The sequence below is a fragment of the Babylonia areolata genome, chromosome 26 (genome assembly GCF_041734735.1).
Source record: "Babylonia areolata isolate BAREFJ2019XMU chromosome 26, ASM4173473v1, whole genome shotgun sequence".
Lineage (NCBI taxonomy): Eukaryota > Metazoa > Mollusca > Gastropoda > Neogastropoda > Buccinidae > Babylonia > Babylonia areolata.
Window position 1 is genome coordinate 1342632 of NC_134901.1, and position 23525 is coordinate 1366156.

Consider the following 23525-nt stretch of genomic DNA (forward strand, 5'->3'; position numbering starts at 1 on the left):
TTTTCGAGGAGGGAGGAGGGGGGGGGGAGCTGGCCCGGGATTGGGGTGGTGTGGGCGGAGACGTGGAAATGGTAGGTCTGGGCGAGAGGGTGTGGAATCACTGGGTGTGTTGTCAGGTCTGTCATCTGTGGTTCTGTTTAACAGAGCGGAGTAACCCTGTATTCTGACTGGTGATTAATCAAGATCATTTCCCTGGCTGATGCAGGAAATTATTATCAATTAATGGTGATGATGTATGTAACGGCAGTAAGGTATAAGCTCTTCCTGGTCGTAGCGCTCTAAGTATAGCGACAACGACAGTAAATCAAGTCAAGTCGTATGGCTTGAATCACATGGCCCAGACGACTGGGAAGGCGCCATTCCAGGGCTGATTATATGTCGGATCTTCAAACCAGCTGAAGAGAAAGCATAACGTTAAAAGGTGAATTAAAACAACGTTAGAATGATCAGTTCACCCACGCCTCATTCAGTGCACGTCAAATTTAAATCAAGTTTGAAATAGGTTGATTTCCTTCAGGAAATGAACACTACAATAACGATACCGATATCAAGAGTTATGGTAATATTGGTAATAAGGCAAAGCCTTCAAAACTCACTTGTGCTTCATGCTTTATCCAGTAAAGGAATCACAAAGAGAAAAAAAAAAAAGAGATTGAAAAAATCGTTGAAAAGTGTTCTGTATTAAATATGATATATAAGATAAGCTTGGAATTAAAAAAATATAAAAAAATTAAAGAAAAAAAGGCATGCGAGCGGGATCGAACCACGCATGTTCAGTTCCGATGCAAGCAGACAAACCCCCACTGCTGTGCGCCACATTGACATCAAATGACTTGATTTAAAATCTAAAGCAATGACGTTTTTTTCTTCGTGCGATAAATGGATGTGATTATAATGGACGTAATTACGCCATTTAAGTCATGTTTTTTGTGTGTGTGTGTTTTATTATATCTCGATTATTCTTTTATTTCGGCGGTAAAGGAGTCACCATCTCCTTCAAGCAAACCGCAACACATGGTAGATCTGTAGATCTGCACAAACCAGTCTACAACGGGTTGAAAGAAACGATCGATTCAATTTTTCTTTTATGTTCATTCCAGTTAATTCAGTGTCCACTTAAGAATATTCATATGTAGTAAACACGTCGATGGTGTAGTTGGTATCGCTGTAAGTGTTCTGTCCAGAATTTGTGTTTCTTTCCTTTTAAGTGTGAACAAGAAACACGAGGTCATGTCTTCGAACACAACCTACCTTCTTGTCGACCAAACTCAGTGGAAAGCGGTTTTTTAGAATTTTCGGATTTCGGAACACATCTCAACGAAATAAACCGTTAATGTTTCGGAAATACGGCTTAATTCGCGAGACTTTCAACCTGTTATTGGTATGACTGTGAAGATTCATACAATGTTTAAGCCAATTTTGGTAAAGGCAGACTAAGTATTTCCAGAGAAAATGGCAATATGAACGTTTACCACACACACACACACACACACACACACACACACACAACCGAACACTGGTTTAAAACAGACTCACTTTGTTTACACAAGTGAGTCAATCAATAAAATAAACAATCATAGTAATACTTGTTGTAAAGTTACTGTTGCTATCATTATGACAATCGAAATGGCGCTGGAGAACAATTGGAGCTTTTTTTCTCTTTTTAATGCACACTGTCTTTGTATCTTTCTGTCACTGTCTGTCTGTTTGTTTGTCTGTCTGTCTGTCTGTCTCTCTCTCTCTCTCTCTCTCTTCCTCCATGTCTGTATTTCTCTCTCTTTTACTTCCGCCTCACACACACACACACACACACACACACACACACACACACACACACACAAGCATGCACACCATGGTAAAAAAAAAAAATCTTTGCAAAATCTTGCCTGTACTGGTTTCCTGTTTTACTTTTTCATGCACAATCACTGAAAACACACGACGACTAGTGCCGAAAAGTGCTGTGGATTCACGGAGAGGAAAATCTGAGATCGCTTTCAGAAATTATGAAAGGGAGGGAACATAGACCTACACGCACGCACACACACACACACACACACACACACACACACACACACACACACACACACACACACACACACACACACACACACACACACACACACACACACACACACACACACTAAAACCTTATTTGAACAATTTTGAATGTATAATGTAAATGTATAAATATGCGCCGTGTTTTTTCGTTTAGAATGGAATGTCCAACTTGCGCTCACACTTTTTGTGGTTCAATTATCATGGGCAAAGTAATTATCCTTTTTGTGATGATACTCCGGAAATTGAAATGTATTTGCTTTTAGTCTGTCCTAAGTACTGTTCACTGCATTCCCAGTTTATTCATGCTAAACATCACAAATATCCAAGTGCTGTTAAGATGTCCATGGTGTTATCTTGTGCGAGTGACGAGATTGAGAATAAGTACATGTAAGTTTATATTCAAAGCGTTTTCAATACGAGCAAAGTTTCTCAAGGAGGCGTCACTGCGTTCGGACAAATCCATACACGCTACATCACATCTGCTAGGCAGATGCCTGACAGCAGCATAGCCCAACGGGGCTGGCAGGCCTTGAGTGCATGTTTATATATCTGTGTAGCTATCAGAGTGGAATTCGTTTTACATCATTTTGCCAGAGGACAACACTCGCAATGCATGGGTTCTATTTCAGTGCGCCAAGTGCGTGCTGCACACGGGACCTCGGTTTATCGTCTCATCTGAAAAACTAGACGCTCAGTTTGACTTTCCAGTCAAACTTGGGAGAAAAGGCGAGAACGGGATTGGAACCCACACCCTCACGGACTCTGTATTGGCAGCTGAGCGTCTTAACCATTCTGCCACCTTCCTCCTTGGATACTCTGGAATCGTTATCAATGCCCAGCAAGTCCAGTGATCATCCTTGTGTTCATTCCCCTGTATAAATTCCTTTTGTCAATGTCAGGTCCATTTCCACTTACACACACGCACGCACACACACACACACACACACACACACACACACACACACACACACACACACAAGATAGAGAGAGAGGGGGGGGAGATAGAAACTGTTATAGACACTGACATGAAAGAGAGAGAGAGAGAGAGAGAGAGAGAGAGAGAATACATATTAGCCACACCTGAATCATGTCAGGAATATGCACAGCAATCGTCCAATTCCCCAAGGCACCTCCATTCCAACACACGCCCACTCTGCCCTTATGAGGTCAGCTAACATTGTGGACCTGAAGGCGTTGACCACTGCACAATTTCACCAGCGATGCGCGTGCCTGTGCAAATACAGTCCCTGCCCCTTGTCCCCTGCCTCTGTCTGTCAGTCTCTCTGCCTGTCTCTCTCTCTCTCTCTGGTTCTCTGTGTGTCTCGCTCGCTTTCTCTCTCCTGCGCCACAGAGAGAGAGAGAGAGAGAGAGAGAAACACACACACACATACACCTACACCTACACGCACACATACACGCGCGCGCGCGCGCTCGCACACACACACACACACACACACACACACACACACACACAGGGAAACACACACACACACACACACACACACACACACACACACACACACACACACACACACACACACACACACACACACACAGAGGGTGACAGTTGAAAATAAAACTGAGAATTTATGCCAAGTGATGCAAAGCTGTTCGGTGCAATGTTACATTGATTCGCAATGATGCCCATTTTTTGAAAGAGAGAGAGAGATGTGGGGGGGGGGGGGGGAGGTTGGGGGATTGTAGGACGTCATTATTCTTGTTTTCTGAGGCGTGCGTTTTCTGGAGAATGTAATTTGTTTGCCGCGTTTTGGTGTGTGTGTGAGAGAGAGAGAGAGAGAGAGAGAGTGTGTGTGTGTGTGTGTGTGTGTGTGTGTGTGTGTGTGTTTATACCCTGTTAAGATTGTTTTCTCTCGAGATAACTTTCGTGGAAGAGCAATCAAATGGAAATATCGCTTTGTGAAAAAAGCTTTGCATGGTGATTTTAAATTCTCATCACAGATTATTTGTCTGTAGAAATAGTATAGCATGGAATTGTCATGACAGATTTATTTGTATTAAATTCGAGTACTGTCCCTGTGCAGCGCCACCAAATTTTTTGTTGTGTCTGCAAGTGTATTTGTTTTCCTATCAAGTGGATTTATTGTGCAGAATTTTGCCAGGCTTAACCCTTTCGTTGCCGTGGTTTCTTTAAACTCAGTCAAACCTGTGGACATTCGCTTCCAAGTCGCGTTACCACAATGCCAACAAGCGGGAACATTGGCACTTCTCCCATGATTTTACACATCATTCTCATCAGCTTATAATCTCTTTCTCTCTTTCTGTCATGCACACACACACACACACACACACACACACTCTCTCTCTCTCTCTCTCTCTCTCTCTCTCTCTCTCTCACGCACACACACACACACACACACACACACACACACACACACACACACACACACACACACACACACACTTTCGTTTTCCTTTTCATCATCCAATCTCCGCTCTGCTTCCCGATTTTGCCCACCCTCACCTCCACTCCACGTTACTGTGTTCCCCCACCCTCCATCCTATTGTGTCATCATTCCTGTCCTTCCTCCTCCCAATCCACTCTAGGTTATTGACCTGGGAAGCGTTTCCATCCATGCCCCTTTTCCTTAATCAACTGACTTGGCTGAAAACCTGTTCCGCCCATCACATCTTTTCCTGATCATTTCGTTCTTTCTTGAAGAGCGCTGTACTTTTCTTGAGACACGGAGACAACTTTGGTGGGGGTTTTTTTTTCTTCTTCTTCTTCTTCTTCTTTTTACATTTCGCTTTTTTTTCCCCCTTTTTTTTCAATACGCTGTGTTTTCAGAACAAATGGAAAACGTACGATTATGTTTCACAAACACAAGAGGTCTGGCCAATCTTAGAAATAGTTAATGAAACACCATATCCACGTAAACTTTGATTCATATTTTCACATATATATGACATTAGACGTCGTCAGTGTTGTGGGAGATGTGTAGAACAATTCTAAAAAATCAAGTCAATTTTAGAAATAATCCGAAAGAAAAAGAGACAGTCATTTTAACCTCCATGATAAAACTCCGTTACGCTAACGATTCGAACTGCATTTCTTGCTATTACATATTATTAATGCGTCATTACTTGTCATGGAGTTACGCCTTGCTTTAATTGATTGTGTTGTGCTGGGTGGTATGTTTCGGAAATTGTGTTGATTTAAGTTCTGAATTATGTCCTTTATCTCCTCTTGTTCACCCATAATCGTCCATATATTGAACATCGATTATTATAAGTTGGTATGAGTGTTTCTTGCTGTTGGTTTCTGTTCATTAGTTATCATGTACTATTGATGTACGCCTTTAGTTATCATGTACTATTGATGTACACCTGGTTTTTCAGAACTTAGCTTGTTGCTTGGTGTGTTATTAAGAAACACAACATATACCAGACTCACATGGGACTGAAAGAGGAATGATTCCCTTCACAATTATCGCATCTATATCATTGTATAGTTGTAAATACAGCATAACACTTCATGTTAAGCTTCTCTATACATATGTACGAAGCACTTTCTGTCCGTGAATGCATCGGTTACAGCAAACGTTGTTTATACATGTATCACAAGGGACGGTGTCAGTTTAAAAGGATATTGTCTCCAAATGTAAATCTGGCTATAAACACAGAAAGAAAGAACTGAAGAGAATGCCCCACTTTGCTCATATGAAAGAGGGGGAATATGCAAATGGCACAGTCATCATTTTTTTACTCGTCTGTCTTGAAAGACGCAAGCGGGAGATCGTTTTCACCTATTTTACATATCTCCATGACAAAAGATTCCGTTCTGAGACGAAATATTCTTGTATGGTCTTTCATAGAACCCTGAAACTGCCATTAAACATGTCTGGCGTCATATTCACGGCCAGTTTCACCCTGACTTTTATGGCCAGTTTGAGGGAGGTCTTATGGCCAATTATGGTGATGAAGTTGACAGAAGACGATTTCTTCAAACCCCGTGAGGACGTTCCTGAATTGATCCTAATAATCCCAGCATCTGTTTTATAGGAGCATGACACGAGATGGGTTAAGCCTCAACGAGTGCTTGGGGCTCCTGTGGGTATGACTTCTTGATTCGGGGAGTGGGGAGGGGAGTGGGGGTATTCGTCTTGGTCCAAACACAATATGACACACGTATGGCCATTGGTACTTTTTATGTATGTAAATTTTGGTGGACATCTGATGTTGCTTTTAGGTGAATCATTTAAATTCTTCAGATGCGTCTGGTTGATGGCATCTGTCTGTGTCTGACCGTCTTCAGTGTTTATATAGCATTGCTGTGTTTGACTGGCGGCAGACTGCTGAGTCAACACCCGAAAATGTTCTGCATGCAAAGCTGTAGGAAGGGAGATAACCTGAAAGACCGTATCCCCGTTATTCTCCATGAAAATGAATTTCACAGTCTTTCAAAGGAATGAAGGAAGAGGGGTAGCAATCATACTGAACAAAAACCTAAAAAACAAAGTTTCCACCATAAATCTAGAGAAATGGTGTAGCAACTCATGTGAATTATTGGGGGTGCGTCTTGACAAACCTGACGGAGTTCACAAAAGCATCGTGCTCATCAATGCCTACGTTCACCCAGGAACCTGCACAACAAAAGAGGATTGGGCCTTTTTAGAGGAAATAGAGAACGAACTTGGAGACTCGGTCATTATCTGTGGAGACCTCAATGCAAGATCGAAGTTATGGGACCAGCGGAACACCAACCCACAAGGACTCGCACTTGAAGGAATGATAGGGGAAATTCTTCTTAGCCCTTTAACAACCACATCCCCAACTCGCCTTGGAACAAGACAAGGGGACAGTGACAGTGTGATCGACATCGCTCTAACATCTCCAAAATTCAGAGCAGAAATGAATGCAGAGACGCTTCCATACCAAGGCAGCGACCACCTCCCGGTAGCTTTCAGTCTACAGAAACTGTCCGATAAACCCTGTATGAAACTGCGTGATCCATTTCAGTATGAAACCAAAGAGACAACCGTCATCGAAAAATTAAGACGCAGAAGAAACAAAAGAACGGCACTGAACAGGATGCAAACTATTCAGCCCCCATGGTGGAATACCGACACAGAGAGAGCCTGGATAGAAAAACATGCGGCTGTCAAACTTTGGCAAAAAGAAAGAACAAAACCATCTCCGGACAAAGATATTGAAACAAAAATGAAAGAAAAAACTAAACAGTTTGAAGTCACTGCTCAAGAGGCCAAAAATGACAAGTGGAAACAGTTTTGCGAGGCACTCAGTTATGACACAACATTGACAGAGTTCTGGCAATTTTATCGTCGCATGGAAGGGAAAACGTGCACAACAACAACCCCAGACATGTTAGACACTGACGGAACCAAGCTTAAGACAAATGAAGAAAAAGGATCTGCCTTGCTCAAACGTTTCATACAACAGAGTGATCAAAGAAACTTAGATGAGAAAAAGAAATATGTTGAGGAGTTAAACCAAACCCTTATGCAGACTGGACCTGATGATGACTTGACAATGGATGATCTAAACGAGGCAATAGCTAAATGCAAGAAAGAATCGGCTCCTGGCCCAGACAAAGTTCGTTACTCAGACATCAAGGAGCTATCGGAAGAAGACAGAAGCAAACTTTTCAATCTATATCAAAACAGTTTCCACAATGGACAGGTGCCGGAGGACTGGACACACAGCTTCTTAAAACCCATACCAAAACCAGGAAAGGACCATCGTCAGGTAAGCGGCTACCGGATCCTAACCATGCAAAACATTGTTGGAAAGCTCATGGAACGCATGATAGCCAGGAAACTTGCAAGGGATCTTGAACACAGGCACATTCTCCCTTCAAATCAAGGTGGTTACAGAACAGGCAAGTCCACATGGGAAAATGCAGCTGCCTTTGCATATGAGGTGTATGAAGGATTTCAAAGAAAAGAAGAAACACTAGCAGTAGCAATTGACCTTGAAGATGCCTACAATAAAGTCCAGTTTGCGCACCTCATGGAGCTGCTACTAAGGTATGGAGTAAGTTTGACACTGACAAGATGGATAGCAGCAGCGCTTCAGGAAAGAACCGTCGTCTTACGCCTCGGAGATTGGATGTCTGCACCTTCTAAACCATCCATGGGACTGCCACAAGGGTCTCCACTCTCTCCTGTCCTCTACAATGTCTACACGAAGGGCCTTGCAGACTTAAACAACAATGGAATTGCTCGGGTGCTTACCCTTGCGGATGACGGCCTGGTCTTCAAAACTTCGAAAAATGCTCAGGAAAGAACTGAAGCCGTCCAGAAACAACTAAACAATATTGCTCAATGGTGCAAAGACACAGGATCTTCCATCAATCCAGCGAAAGCCCAAACGTTGCTGTGCACCCTCAACAACAAAACCGCGAGCAAATCACCACCTTCTGTGTCATTCGATGGGATTCAAATTGAGAAAACTGAATGCCTACGCTACCTAGGAATACACTTCGACAGGATGCTGACCTTCAGAAAACATACGGAAAACACTGTTCTCAAATGCAAAAAGGGCCTTTCAGTCTTAAAAGCAATGGCAACCAAAGGAATTGAACAACGCCACCTCTTCCTGCTATACCAATCACTCGTCCTCAGTGTGATCGACTACGGACTTGGGCTAACAACACCGTCTCAAAGCAACCTCCTAAAATTAGAAAGAGTCCAAAATGAAGCTATGAGGCTGATCCTTGGAACAACAAAAGACACGCCCACAGAAACCATGCGATACCTGCTTGACCTTCCTTCAGTGCAGGCCAGAAACAAGTTAGAACAGGTCAAGACCTACTTCAAAGCATTAGAAAACCCTCAAAACCCACTGCATGACGCAGTCAAAGAACCAAAAGGCAGCCGTCTAGGACGAGGAAGATCATGGATGGGGCAAGCAGAAGACACAATCCAGCTAGTATGCCGACTTCAAGACCTGAAAGAAACAAAAGAATGGGAGAAAAACCCCGAAAACCTCAACCATCTATTCAACACAGTCATTTCACCCACTCTAGGAAGACATTGTCGGGAATGGCCAGAGGGCAAAACTGATGCGGAAGTGAAGCTGCTTATAGAAGAAAACAGTAAAGAAGAGGACATCATCATATACACAGATGGCTCAGTCACCAAAGACCAGTCTGGCTGGGGATTCACTGCGAAACAAAATGGAAAAACAATTTGGGAAGAGAATGCTGCCTACAAAGTCACAACCTCCAGCCTAACGATGGAAGTTGAAGCTGTGACACATGCCCTCCAGTGGCTATCGTCCTTCCATACGCCCGGAAACCAACATGCCATGATTCTAACCGACTCAATGAACCTCATACAGAAAATTGAAAACGGAATGGGAAGCCCAGAGTGGCATAACGCAATGCGCAACTTTCAGATTAAAAAACTCACATGGTCATACTGCCCGGGACATGCAGGTGTTAAGGGAAATGAGCGAGCTGACAGACTTGCTGGTAACGCAACACCAACGAGCGGCCTACATCTAGGAAAATCGGAAATCCTCAGAAAAGTCAAAGAATACCAAAAAGAACAGGTACAAGGCCATCACACCATCGATCGCCTCAAAGAAATAGAAGCAGAGAGAGGGAGCGGCCGCAAATCTAACATGAAAGGTAGAGCACGATGCTTTGCAAATCAAACAAATATCGGCATCATTTCCAAACCAACATTGCGCAAATTTCTTCAAAACGGAACAGAGTCTCTGTGGGCCTTTCCAAACACAATAGACCGAGCAACACACTAGACGCCACGTTCTTGGCATCAGAGATCTTTTCCCATCCCTCTTGCGGCCAGTCAGTGGCGGCTGTGTGTGTTTGTGTGTATGTGTGCTTTTGAGTGCGTTTGTGAATGCGCGAGAGTGAAACTGTACACAAGTGTCAGGAGAGATATGTGTACGTGTGTGTGTGTGTGTGTGTGTGTGAGGGGAGGTGGGAGTGCGGGGGGAGGTGGGGTAGAGGATGAGGTATGTGAGTGTATGCATGCCTACACTGTGGGAGCAACAGGATATTGGAACGTATATATATATATATATATATATATATATATATATATATATATATATATATCTTTGTATGTACGTGTGTGGAGTTGGGGGTGGGAGATATGGGCGTATGTGTGTGTGCTTGTACAAGTAAGTGTTCATCTCTGTGAGTGTGTGTTTGTGTGTGTGTGCCGTGGAAGCTGCGATACGTAGACTAGAAATGAGTGTGTGGAGGAGGGGGTAGAGGAGGTGCAAGGTAATGTGTGTGTGTGTGTGTGTGTGTGTGTGTTGGAGCTCATGTACGTTTATATGTATTTGACTGTGCTTTCATATGTGCTTGTACAAGTAAGTGTTCATCTCTGTGAGTGTGTGTTTGTGTTTGTGTGTGTGTGTGTGTGCCGTGGAAGCTGCGATACTTAGACTAGAAATAAGTGTGTGGAGGAGGGGGGTAGAGGAGGTGCACGGTAATGCGTGTGTGTGTGTGTGTGTTGGAGCTCATGTACGTTTATATGTATTTGACTGTGCTTTCATATATGTGAAACTGCATGTCTGGTGCATTTCTGTTATGCATGTGTGGGTGTATGTGTGAATGTGTGTCTTCATTTTTTACATTTATTTGCTTATTTATCACCATTGTTGTCTTATTTATTTATTTATTTATGTTTTATTATTATCATTTTATTAGTATTACTAATATTATTACTACTACCTTTTTCTATATTATAATTATTATTTATTTATTTATTTATTTATTTATTTATGCAAGCTTATCTATTATTTATTCCCCCGTTTTTTGTTTTTTTTTGTTTGTTTTTTTTTTGTTGTTGTTTTTTGTTTTGTTTTTGTTTTGTGTGTGTGGTTGTGTGTGTGGTTTTTTTTTGTTTTTTTTTTTTTTTTTTTTTTTTTTTTTTCAAGGCCTGACTAAGCGCGTTGGGTTACGCTGCTGGTCAGGCATCTGCTTGGCAGATGTGGTGTAGCGTATATGGTTTTGTCCGAACGCAGTGACGCCTCCTTGAGCTACTGAAACTGAAACTGAAACTGAAAATGGGCGAGGTGGATGGTGAACTCTTTCATGTTGTTCCAAATCCTTTTTACAACCCTTCTGAGAAGATGATCGTTTTTGTGGCGTCACCAGATAGTTTTCCTTACAGATGAGACAGGTGATGCTCTGTGTGGGGGGGGCGGGGGGGGGGCGGGGGCGGGGGGGGGGGGTTCGTGCGCTCGTTTATTCTATTTATAGTCTGTTCATCTGAGATGATGTTATTGGACTAAACAGAAATGATAGTATTATATTTATAATTATGATTGTGATTATAATTATGATATTATAATTATTATTGTTGTTATTATTATTATTGTTGTTGTTGTTGTTGTTATTTCTATCATCATGATAATTATTTTTATTATTTTTACTTAGAAATCATCTTTTTTTCTGAAAATCTATCGCAGAGGAAGAATTATTCAACTGAAAAAGGAGCGGTTGAGGTGGAGGGGGGGAGGGGAGGGGACTGAAGAAGGAAGAGAAAGAGAGAGAACAAAGGGGGCATGAAGGGGGGGGGGGGCTGAAGAAGGAAGAGAAAGAGAGAGAACAAAGGGGGCATGAAGGGGAGGGGGGGCTGAAGAAGGAAGAGAAAGAGAGAGAACAAAGGGGGCATGAAGGGCAGGGGGGAGGTGAGCGATGATTCATCAACCAGCCAACCTAATAGCTCAGTCGCACCTTACCAACCGTTGCTTTGTCGTCCAAACTAACTAGTTAGCCATGCTGGAAGACAGTGACAAAAAACCAAAACAAATGGAAGCAAAACAACGGCCAAAATTAACAGACCAACCAGACCAAACAACTTCTATCGTATCCTGCAAAATAACTAGCCATGCTTGAAAAAAAAAAGTAAAGTGAATCAGAAATTAGAAGAAAATAACACAATTTACTTCTCAAGATTCTGACTCTAACATCATGTAATCCACCATTGCAACCTTCCAACGCAGCCTGTGAGCACACCTCAAACTACTACCGTGCACATTTAATCTCTGATATCCTGACTCAAACGTGTATGTTTACCAAACATATTGATTTGCTGCTAGGTTAGTCTGGATTCAGGAATGATGCCCATAGCTGTTTTGTGTTTTATTTTATTGCTCACTTTCTCGTCACAACCGATTTTTCTGTCTGGGATTCGGGCAGCTGTCCCCAGGGGGGGGGAGAGGAGGGGGGGAACACCTCACCACGATGTAGCACCATTCAGTTTTGTTTTGTTTTTTCAGGTATTATTCTTTCACGGTCGCACTGAAGTTTTTTTCTTTGGAATTTTGCCAAGAATAACGCTTCTTGTTGTTTTGTTGCTGTGGGTTTTGTCGTCTCATCCAAAAACCCTAGCACCCAGACCACCTCTCAAGATGCACAGTAAACATCCTGCATGTCCCACTGCTCAAAAATCTCAGCCTTGGCTTTTAAGAATCCTGTAATTCGTTTATGTTTTTTTGTTGTTGGTTTTTTTGTTTTGTTTTGTTTGTTTTGTTGTTGTTGTTTGTTTTTTTTTTGGGGGGGGGGTTGTTGGGTTTTTTTTCGTATTACGATACTTCTCTTTTCTATAATATCTCGGATTTTCTTTGGAGAAATACGATAGCTTAAGGTTTAAAACATTGAATTAGCTATCATGTCTGGTCCAATTATGTCGTATGAAAATACATTAATCCTTTCACCGCCAGTCGATTTAAAGTACAAAATTCCCTTGTGGTATAAACACAGAAAAGACAGTGGCTAAGAATAGCTGGGGATTCCCCCTGCGATGTATAGAAAATATGTCCTATCCTACCACCGAACATTAAGAGCAGTAGGTTCATGGATAACAGACCAATGAATGGTCACCTGTCAGTGACATGGGTCCTCTACCACGCCTGTGCATAAATGCGAGCTTGGCGGTGAAAGGGTTAAACGGTTAAAGGAAAAGGAGACACTCGATAGTGCCGTTTTCTTGCACATAAAGAATTGTGGTTCCATTTAGTTATCACTTTTTGCTAGTACATTTATGTTTATGTATAATAATTGGATAGACTTGATTGATTATTAAGATACTACTGCGTTCTTTTGCAATGTTCAGTTATCTTAGTGATGTGACTTCTTTTATATAAAAAAAAAAAATTTAAAGAAAGAAAAATCGTTAAGGCATGGCAATCATTTATTAATGTCAGTTTCCATTCGCACATTCGTTAAGACACAATTCTTGTATATGTGTTTTTACAAATCAAGCATACGCTTTTCATGCGGTGCTGTGTTAGCGCATGTTATAGACTTCGTAATTATCCGTGAAACGTTTTTAATTCTAGGCAGGTGTTGAATACTGTTATTTTCGTCTGAAAATGTTCATCAAACCAAAGGTTCAAAATCAAAGTAGGCTAGCCAACCAGGAGACGATGATATGAGAAAAACCAATTCATACCGCATACCCAACCGTGCTTGCCTGTCTGGGAAGATGAGAGAGAGAAAAAAGGAAGTTACATATCCTCTTGCCGAATTCGTCCATTCTCAGACGAAAGGTCTTTTTACACGATTTCTCATCAAACGCCGATATGTTCTTTGATGCTGTCTGGCATGGTATCTCAGATCCGTTCCGGTTTCACCCACATTTCTTTACACCCAGTGTTGGGGGGGGCCTCTGGGGCCAATACTGGCATGGAAAAGGACAGAAGATGATGTCATAAAGCTCCACCACAGTTCATAAATCGCTCCGTGTAGGTCCAGCGTATGTTGTACAGCAACGCGGCAGTAACAGTTGCTCCACCTAAGGGGGTTACTGGGGGGCGGTGTTCTGCCTGTGTCTTTTTACTGGTCCGTCTGCAGAACAATTTATGGGGCTCTGAAGACATTTTTGATACATTTGCAGCCGTCGTTACAACATTTGTGTGTAAATTTCCGGGAATAGCTGGTGCAGATTGTGAAGCAAAATTGTTGGAAATCTGTTGATGTTGATGGCAAGCTGGCTGTGTGTGGCTGTGTTCAGTGTGACTGTCTTGGCTGTGTGTGGCTGTGTTCAGTTTTACTGTCTTGGCTGTGTGTGGCTGTGTTCAGTGTGACTGTCTTGGCTGTGTGTGGCTGTGTTCAGTTTTACTGTCTTGGCTGTGTGTGGCTGTGTTCAGTGTGACTGTCTTGGCTGTGTGTGGCTGTGTTCAGTGTTACTGTCTTGGCTGTGTGTGGCTGTGTTCAGTGTGACTGTCTTGGCTGTGTGTGGCTGTGTTCAGTGTGACTGTCTTGGCTGTGTGTGGCTGTGTTCAGTGTGACTGACTGACTTGGCTGTGTGTGGCTGTGTTCAGTGTGACTGACTGACTGGCTGTGTGTGGCTGTGTTCAGTGTGACTGACTGACTTGGCTGTGTGTGGCTGTGTTCAGTGTGACTGACTGTCTGGCTGTGTGTGGCTGTGTTCAGTGTGACTGACTTGGCTGTGTGTGGCTGTGTTCAGTGTGACTGTCTTGGCTGTGTGTGGCTGTGTTCAGTGTGACTGTCTTGGCTGTGTGTGGCTGTGTTCAGTGTGACTGACTGACTTGGCTGTGTGTGGCTGTGTTCAGTGTGACTGACTGACCTGGCTGTGTGTGGCTGTGTTCAGTGTGACTGACTGACCTGGCTGTGTGTGGCTGTGTTCAGTGTGACTGACTTGGCTGTGTGTGGCTGTGTTCAGTGTGACTGACTGACTTGGCTGTGTGTGGCTGTGTTCAGTGTGACTGACTGACCTGGCTGTGTGTGGCTGTGTTCAGTGTGACTGACTTGGCTGTGTGGCTGTGTTCAGTGTGACTGACTGACTTGGCTGTGTGGCTGTGTTCAGTGTGACTGACTTGGCTGTGTGTGGCTGTGTTCAGTGTGTTCAGTGTGACTGACTTGGCTGTGTGTGGCTGTGTTCAGTGTGACTGACTTGGCTGTGTGTGGCTGTGTTCAGTGTGACTGTCTTGGCTGTGTGTGGCTGTGTTCAGTGTGACTGACTGACGTGGCTGTGTGTGGCTGTGTTCAGTGTGACTGTCTTGGCTGTGTGTGGCTGTGTTCAGTGTGACTGACTGACTTGGCTGTGTGTGGCTGTGTTCAGTGTGACTGTCTTGGCTGTGTGTGGCTGTGTTCAGTGTGACTGACTGACTTGGCTGTGTGTGGCTGTGTTCAGTGTGACTGTCTTGGCTGTGTGTGGCTGTGTTCAGTGTGACTGACTTGGCTGTGTGTGGCTGTGTTCAGTGTGACTGACTGACTTGGCTGTGTGTGGCTGTGTTCAGTGTGACTGACTGACGTGGCTGTGTTCAGTGTGACTGTCTTGGCTGTGTGTGGCTGTGTTCAGTTTTACTGTCTTGGCTGTGTGTGGCTGTGTTCAGTGTGACTGACTTGGCTGTGTGTGGCTGTGTTCAGTGTGACTGTCTTGGCTGTGTGTGGCTGTGTTCAGTGTGACTGACTGACGTGGCTGTGTTCAGTGTTACTGTCTTGGCTGTGTGTGGCTGTGTTCAGTGTTACTGTCTTGGCTGTGTGTGGCTGTGTTCAGTGTGACTGACTGACGTGGCTGTGTGTGACTGACGGGGAATGGCTGGAAGACCTCACAGTGTCTGGTATAACCATGTACGCCACGCCATATCGGATGACAAAAGGAGGTGCTTGGCCCACACATGAACCACAGGCGGTGGCCAAGACTTGGGAGCTGCTTATTCAACGCTCAACAAACAGACCATACAACACACCTATCCTTCATGTGCAGAAGGGGGCAAGTGAAAAGAGATGGTCCAACAGCCTACTGGCGTTTGACCTTACTCTGAAAGGCCGCGGCTTCTGGATTTATTCGATCATTTTGGCGTGAACTGACACGTCGTATAATAAATTTCTTTGCAGCCCTTTCGATAAAACAAATCATTTCCATAACGCCACCTGAGCAGATGTCTTTGTGTTTAAGAAATATAACATTGGGTAAGTTGATAGGTTTGCATGTATGAATACATAAAATCATATATATGTATATATATGCCAAGCTATCTAAATGCCTCCTCTCTCTCATTCTCTTTCTGTGCGCGCGCGTGTGTGTGTGTGAGAGAGTGGTATGAAACCTCTCACTCCCTTTTCTCTCCATCATCGATTTTCGTGAGGCATTTTGTATATCGCTGCAGTTCTTGCATGACATGTTACATTCTGGTAAAAACGCGCACGCACGCACGCACGCTTGCACGCACACACACACACACACACACACACACACACACACACACACACACACACACACACACACACACACACACACACACACACACACCTTTTCTGGGGGTTAATCTCCATCCCCACTCTATATTGCCCCCATTATATTTTTCCCCTCCCAGCCCATTCCAGTTAGTTGACTTTATCTTTAACATTTTCTCTTCCTTTTTTTTCTTTGAATCATTTCGTTCTACTTCCTTACAATACACCGCAGTGTGTGAAGGTGGGGAGAACCTTCTCTGTTTATCTGTTCACAGGACAAAGGGACAACCTTCTCTGTTTATCTGTTCACAGGACAAAGGGAGAACCTTCTCTTTTTATCTGTTCACAGGACAAAGGGAGAACCTTCTCTGTTTATCTGTTCACAGGACAAAGGGAGAACCTTCTCTGTTTATCTGTTCACAGGACAAAGGGAGAACCTTCTCTTTTTATCTGTTCACAAGACAAAGGGAGAACCTTCTCTTTTTATCTGTTCACAGGACAAAGGGAGAACCTTCTCTTTTTATCTGTTCACAGGACAAAGGGAGAACCTTCTCTGTTTATCTGTTCACAGGACAAAGGGAGAACCTTCTCTTTTTATCTGTTCACAGGACAAAGGGAGAACCTTCTCTTTTTATCTGTTCACAGGACAAAGTCTGAGCTAATTCTCCAGGAGAGGAGCTCCGATGGGTGCTCCCTTGCTGCCACCAGGCTATTTCTGTTGTCAGTAGTGATTTTGAGTCGGAAGACTATGCATATGGAATGCTTGCGTAAAAAGAAAGGTTTTACACATTTCCATAAACACAACCACGCGTATAACTTTTTAGAAGAAAAAAATCGTTACAAAATTCTAATAAAAATGCAAACCATTTTACAGTGAGGGTATACAAGTCTACACGTTTAAGCATGCGGCGATAAATGGATATTCGTGGGGTTGCGGAAGGAAGTTGGGCATAGGAAAGCAAAGGATATATATTGTCATCTGTTTGCATAAAGAGTAAATGGTTCGTTATGGCTTTATTCAGTATCGAACTTGACATGTTTATTATTATCGTTCACATTCTATGATTCAATTTTGAACTCGTTTCTCAATTGATATAGAAAGTCGACAGGTTTGGTTATGTTTTTAAATATTACACCCAAAATATATATTTTTGCAAGTATCATGATCATGACCAAGTTAAAAGAAGTGTCATATTTTAAGTATTGATAGACTCCGAAAATGATAGAATTGTAATGTTAATAGCAGACGGTTGTCAACAGATTTCCGAAATATTTGTACATAATTACCGCCGGATACAAAAAAAGTCGAATTGATGTTTTTGTGTTATTGAACAGTGCGCTAGAAAATGTACATGTCATACCTATATCGTCTAAATTTACATATTTTAAGAAACTTTTTCTGGATACGCACCTTAAAGACTATCGTTTTGGAGTGGGGGGGGGGGGTTCCGAAACGTACGGCTTTATGTCTCCTCGCCACTTCCCCAAATTACTTGTCTTCCATTTATTTAGGACATGTGGATAAAGGAATAAAAAGAAAGGGTGTGTGTGGGTGGGAGGTGGATGGAATTTCAGACTGCTCCTGGTTTGTTGTGTCAGAGTTAGAGCTGTCAAAGGAAATGCCACGCCTTCTTTGACCAGTATGGATAATTGATTATGAGTGGCTGTCCGACCGGGCTGCCAGTCATTGAAGAAGCAGTCTCATGGCTGGCCGAGTTGACTGGGTCATTGGCCTTAAGGACGATTAAACCAACCAAGGGAGCTTTGCAAACTGTTCAGTTATGCCTGGCGAAAGCAACAGGGAATAATGGGACGAAAACAAAGCTTACCCGCCAACGTACAAACCTGATCTAACCAAGACAATACCATCAACGTTACTCCTCTTCTTAGCATATGGACACAACTTCCAAACATAACACAGAGACTTAAGCGATCAGTGCACTTCTTACAACTCCTGTTTGTCTTACTAACCGAACCTCTTGAACTTACATACTAATCAGACAGACTGAGTAGGAGGTTATTGCTCTCGATTACGGATAAATGTCTCACGGTTCCAGTTTCCCATGAGCTAATAGGCTTTACATTAAGAATCATATAACTCGGACATCATTTATTTCAAATTGCGATACTATTTCCATTGTTAACTTTCTCGGAGGTAAAGGTTTTGTTTGTTTTAAATCCATTGGATTAGCATTCATACCAGTCCCACATCAGCTGTACTGAGTTCATTAAACGTTGACTGCACTGTGGCTGATGAAGGATGGTCCTCCTTCCTGTACAGTCCTGGACTACAGCTCTTCTCGTCCTTGTTTTCCACGAGTGGCTTCACACATGTGACCACTACTACACACTCCAAGTCGGAAACTATCATCCATTTTCTGACACAGGGGAATGACACGTTCATGTTCCCATAATCCATCGAACTCTGACAAGAATCGCTGGATCTTTAACGTGCACAGTTTGCACACAAAGGGAGCAGGCCTGTGTACCTGTTGACGTGAAGGACCGAAAACAGTCACTACCCTTCACCTGAGCACAACCAGGATTCCAATCTCGGATTTGACAGTCCCTCGACGTTGACATCCGATGCAGTAACCACTGGGCCACTGTGCCCGACAAGAGCAGCGAAGTCTGTGGCTTCGTGGCAGTGTTCAGTGCAGCACGTGATGAATCTCCATATTGGCTGACACCCTACTTCCTCCATGATGTTTGGTTTCCGTACCATGCGGTGTTGTAAGTGAATGGGTTGTTAGCCTGATGTATGGCTCCTGATCTGGACGCCCAGGGGAGCGACTTATAGTCTGGCTTTACCTCCGTGCAGACTGTGCGACTTGGTGGGACCTGTCAGGAGCACAGCATGGAGACCTCGCCCACATAGCTGGAGGAAGGGGAGGAGGGTGGGGGTGGTAAGCGGGGAGAGAGAGGATTGAGGGGAGGGCGATGAGTGTGATGACGCGTTCGGAAAATGGCTGTAAACGTGAACAGCGTCGAGACCAAAGAAGTCGAGATTAAGCGAATGAGTAATTTAATCTGTTAGGAACTTGGTAGGTTTCGAAAGAATAAAATCACGTCGAAAGAGTACTAAAAAGCAGAAGGTAGAGGCACAAAAGAGTTCTTGGTACAAATAAAGGAATCTCATCACTGCTAGTGAACGATGTCTCGTGGTGATTTAGGCTGTACCCATTTTTCACTCACTTTGTGTACCGGTGTTCGGTTGTGTGTCTGTGTGTGTGTGTGTGTGTGTGTGTGTGTGTGTGTCAGTGTGTGTGTGTGTGTGTGTGTGTGTGTGTGTCCGTGGTAAACTTTAACATTGCCATTTTCTCTGGAGATGCTTTGTCCGTCAATACTGATACTGGCTTAAAAATCGTAGGAAAAAAATCTTCACAGTCATACCAAAAAGAGTTTGTAAGTCTCCCGAATGGAGCATTGTTTCCCGTGTCATTAACGGTTTATTTCGTTGAGGTCATTTCCAGGATTCCGAAAACACCATATAACCGCACACTAGTTGCAGTGGCGTTGGCGATGCTTAGTCAGCAGACAACGTGACCTCGATTTTCTTGTTCGCAATTTGATGGAAAGAAATTCAGATTCTGGACAGAAAACATACAGTGGCACAGACTACATCATCGACGTGTTTACTGCATATGAATCTTTTAAAGTGGATACTCAGTTAACTAGAATGAACATAAAAGAGAAACTCAATTGACCGTGTCGTACTTTCCAAGCGGGTGTAACTAAACTTGTACATCTATCTAGATGCAAAGAAAAACGGCTAAATGTTGCAGTGTGATTGCGGCGATAGCCACATCTTCTTTACCGCGGACTTTAAAGAATTCTTAATTGCCCTTAAAGAATTTTTAAATGCCCAATATTCAACAAAAGAATATGATTTAAACAGTGTTATCACTTCGAATACCGCAGTCGCCCTTCAAAAAGCATGCTTAGATGTGAATTTTTGAACGTCATTCATGGATCCGCAATAGTGCAGTGAGTAAGACAATTTCTTCCCACCCGAACATGCCGGATTCGAATCTGTGCTCAGGCCTTTTTTTCATTTTTCTGGTGTGTTTTTTTTTTTAACCTCAAGCTTTATGATTACAAACACAGAACACATTTCAACGATTTTTTTCAAAGTGTATCACAAGTGAGTCTTGAAGGCCTTGCCTCTCTTGTTACGATTGTTTCAGATATGTTTCAGTTCAGAACATGGTGGAAGCGTACTGACGCTGTGCTGATCGCGAGCGTACATATGTGGATTGTCGGGTGGTAAACACTTGTTTCAGGAAGAAACATGATCACGTCAGTATTCCTTTAGGAATCCGGAAGTTCGCCAGCATTTATAAGATTTCGTTTTGTGTGGCAAGAATATTTTGCATCGTTTTGTCATTTATAATGACGTCTTTCATGCATTTCTTCTGTATGCGCATGCGTAACTTGTAGCGCAGTTTGAAGATTAGCCATGAATCCAAAACTATTTCCAAATAGCCAGATTCAGAATCTGTTTGTTCTGTCTGTCTATGCCAGATTGAAGGGAGGGGAAATGTTCGTATGGTGCCCCCATGGGACCTCTTCAGTCTGAAATGTGGCAGGTTGAAGGGAGGGGAAATGTTCGTATGGTGCCCCCATGGAACCTCTTCAGTCTGAAATGTGGCAGGTTGAAGGGAGGGGAAATGTTCGTATGGTGTCCCCATGGAAACTCTACAGTTTGAAATGTGGCAGGTTGAAGGGAGGGGAAATGTTCGTATGGTGCCCCCATGGAACCTCTTCAGTCTGAAATGTGGCAGGTTGAAGGGAGGGGAAATGTTCGTATGGTGCCACCATGGGACCTCTTCAGTCTGAAATGTGGCAGGTTGAAGGGAGGGGAAATGTTCGTATGGTGCCACTATGGAACCTCTTCAGTCTGAAATGTGGCAGGTTGAAGGGAGGAGAAATGTTCGTATGGTGCCCCCATGGAAACTCTTCAGTCTGAAATGTGGCAGGTTGAAGGGAGGGGAAATGTTCGTATGGTGCCACTATGGGACCTCTTCAGTCTGAAATGTGGCAGGTTGAAGGGAAGGGAAATGTTCATATGGTGCCCCCATGGAAACTCTTCAGTCTGAAATGTGGCAGGTTGAAGGGAGGGGAAATGTTCGTATGGTGCCCCCATGGAAACTCTTCAGTCTGAAATGTGGCAGGTTGAAGGGAGGGGAAATGTTCCTAAGGTACCACCATGGGACCTCTTCAGTCTGAAATGTGGCAGGTTGAAGGGAGGGGAAATGTTCCTAAGGTGCCACCATGGGACCTCTTCAGTCTGAAATGTGGCAGGCGGTGGTTACATGCATTCTTCAGAACGGGTCAGACGAAAGATCTTTTCATTTTGTCTTTTATCGAACTCTGTAATTCTCGTCAGCACCGTCTGGCATCTTATGTCCGCTCACTTTCGATTTCATCCTTAATCTTCAACAGCCAGTTTTGGGTGCGTTTTTGTTTTGTTTTGTTTCTTCTTCTTCTTTCTTTCTTTCTTACTTTTTCTTTTTTTCTTTCTTTCCTTTTTTCTTCTTTTCTTTCTTTCTTTCTTTTTTCTTTCTTTTTTTTCTTTCTTTTCTTTCTTTTTTTCTTTCTTTTCTTTCTTTTTTCTTTTTTTTGGGGGGGAGTGTGGGGGGGGATAGTGGTGTGTGTGTGGGGGGTGTCTTTTGGTCAGTGACGGCGGGGAGGGGGGGAGATAGTGGTGGGGGGGGGGGGTCTTTTGGTCAGTGACGGCGGGGAAGGGGGGGAGATAGTGGTGGGGGGGGGGGGGTCTTTTGGTCAGTGACGGCGGGGAAGGGGGGAGATAGTGGTGTGTGTGTGGGGGGGGTGGTCTTTTGGTCAGTGACGGCGGGGAAGGGGGGGATAATGGTGTGTGTGGTGGGGGGGGGGTCTTTTGGTCAGTGACGGCGGGGAAGGGGGGAGATAGTGGTGTGGGGGGGTCTTTTGGTCAGTGACGGCGGGAAAGGGGGGAGATAGTGGTGGGGGGGGGGGTCTTTTGGTCGTGACGGCGGGAAAGGGGGGAGATAGTGGTGGGGGGGGGGTCTTTTGGTCAGTGACGGCGGGGAAGGGGGGGAGATAGTGGTGTGGGGGGGCCTTTTGGTCAGTGACGGCGGGAAAGGGGGGAGATAGTGGTGGGGGGGGGTCTTTTGGTCAGTGACGGCGGGGAAGGGGGGGAGATAGTGGTGGGGGGGGGTCTTTTGGTCAGTGACGGCGGGGAAGGGGGGAGATAGTGGTGTGTGTGTGGGGGGGGGGGTGTCTTTTGGTCAGTGACGGCGGGGAAGGGGGGAGATAGTGGTGGGGGGGGGGGTCTTTTGGTCAGTGACGGCGGGGAAGGGGGGGAGATAGTGGTGTGGGGGGGTCTTTTGGTCAGTGACGGCGGGAAAGGGGGGAGATAGTGGTGGTGGGGGGGTCTTTTGGTCAGTGACGGCGGGGAAGGGGGGGAGATAGTGGTGGGGGGGGGGGTCTTTTGGTCAGTGACGGCGGGGAAGGGGGGAGATAGTGGTGTGTGTGTGTGGGGGGGGTGTCTTTTGGTCAGTGACGGCGGGGAAGGGGGGAGATAGTGGTGGGGGGGGGGGGGTGTCTTTTGGTCAGTGACGGCGGGGAAGGGGGGAGATAGTGGTGTGGGGGGGGGGGTCTTTTGGTCAGTGACGGCGGGGAAGGGGGGGAGATAGTGGTGGGGGGGGGGTCTTTTGGTCAGTGACGGCGGGGAAGGGGGGAGATAGTGGTGTGGGGGGGGGGGTCTTTTGGTCAGTGACGGCGGGGAAGGGGGGGAGATAGTGGTGGGGGGGGGGGTCTTTTGGTCAGTGACGGCGGGGAAGGGGGGGAGATAGTGGTGGGGGGGGGTCTTTTGGTCAGTGACGGCGGGGAAGGGGGGAGATAGTGGTGTGTGTGTGTGGGGGGGGTGTCTTTTGGTCAGTGACGGCGGGGAAGGGGGGAGATAGTGGTGGGGGGGGGTGTCTTTTGGTCAGTGACGGCGGGGAAGGGGGGAGATAGTGGTGGGGGGGGGTGTCTTTTGGTCAGTGACGGCGGGGAAGGGGGGAGATAGTGGTGGGGGGGGGGGTGTCTTTTGGTCAGTGACGGCGGGGAAGGGGGGAGATAGTGGTGGGGGGGGGGGTCTTTTGGTCAGTGACGGCGGGGAAGGGGGGGAGAAGACGATCTCTTTAAACCTCAGATAAACTGATGCGTACAGTCCCAACGTCTGTTTGGAAGCTTGAGCACGGTTTAAGATGGGGTCTTCGCGAACGGGTGGTGTGGGCTTCTTCGGGCAGTGATGGTCCGCCCAGATGTTTTAAGT

General features: G+C 44.7%; 1 protein-coding gene across 2 annotated transcripts in view; it reads left to right on the forward strand.

Annotated features, from left to right (window-relative positions):
- LOC143300380 (uncharacterized) overlaps positions 1-23525 on the forward strand; it is a 323773-nt gene that overhangs the window by 208640 nt on the left and 91608 nt on the right. The window lies entirely within an intron of this gene.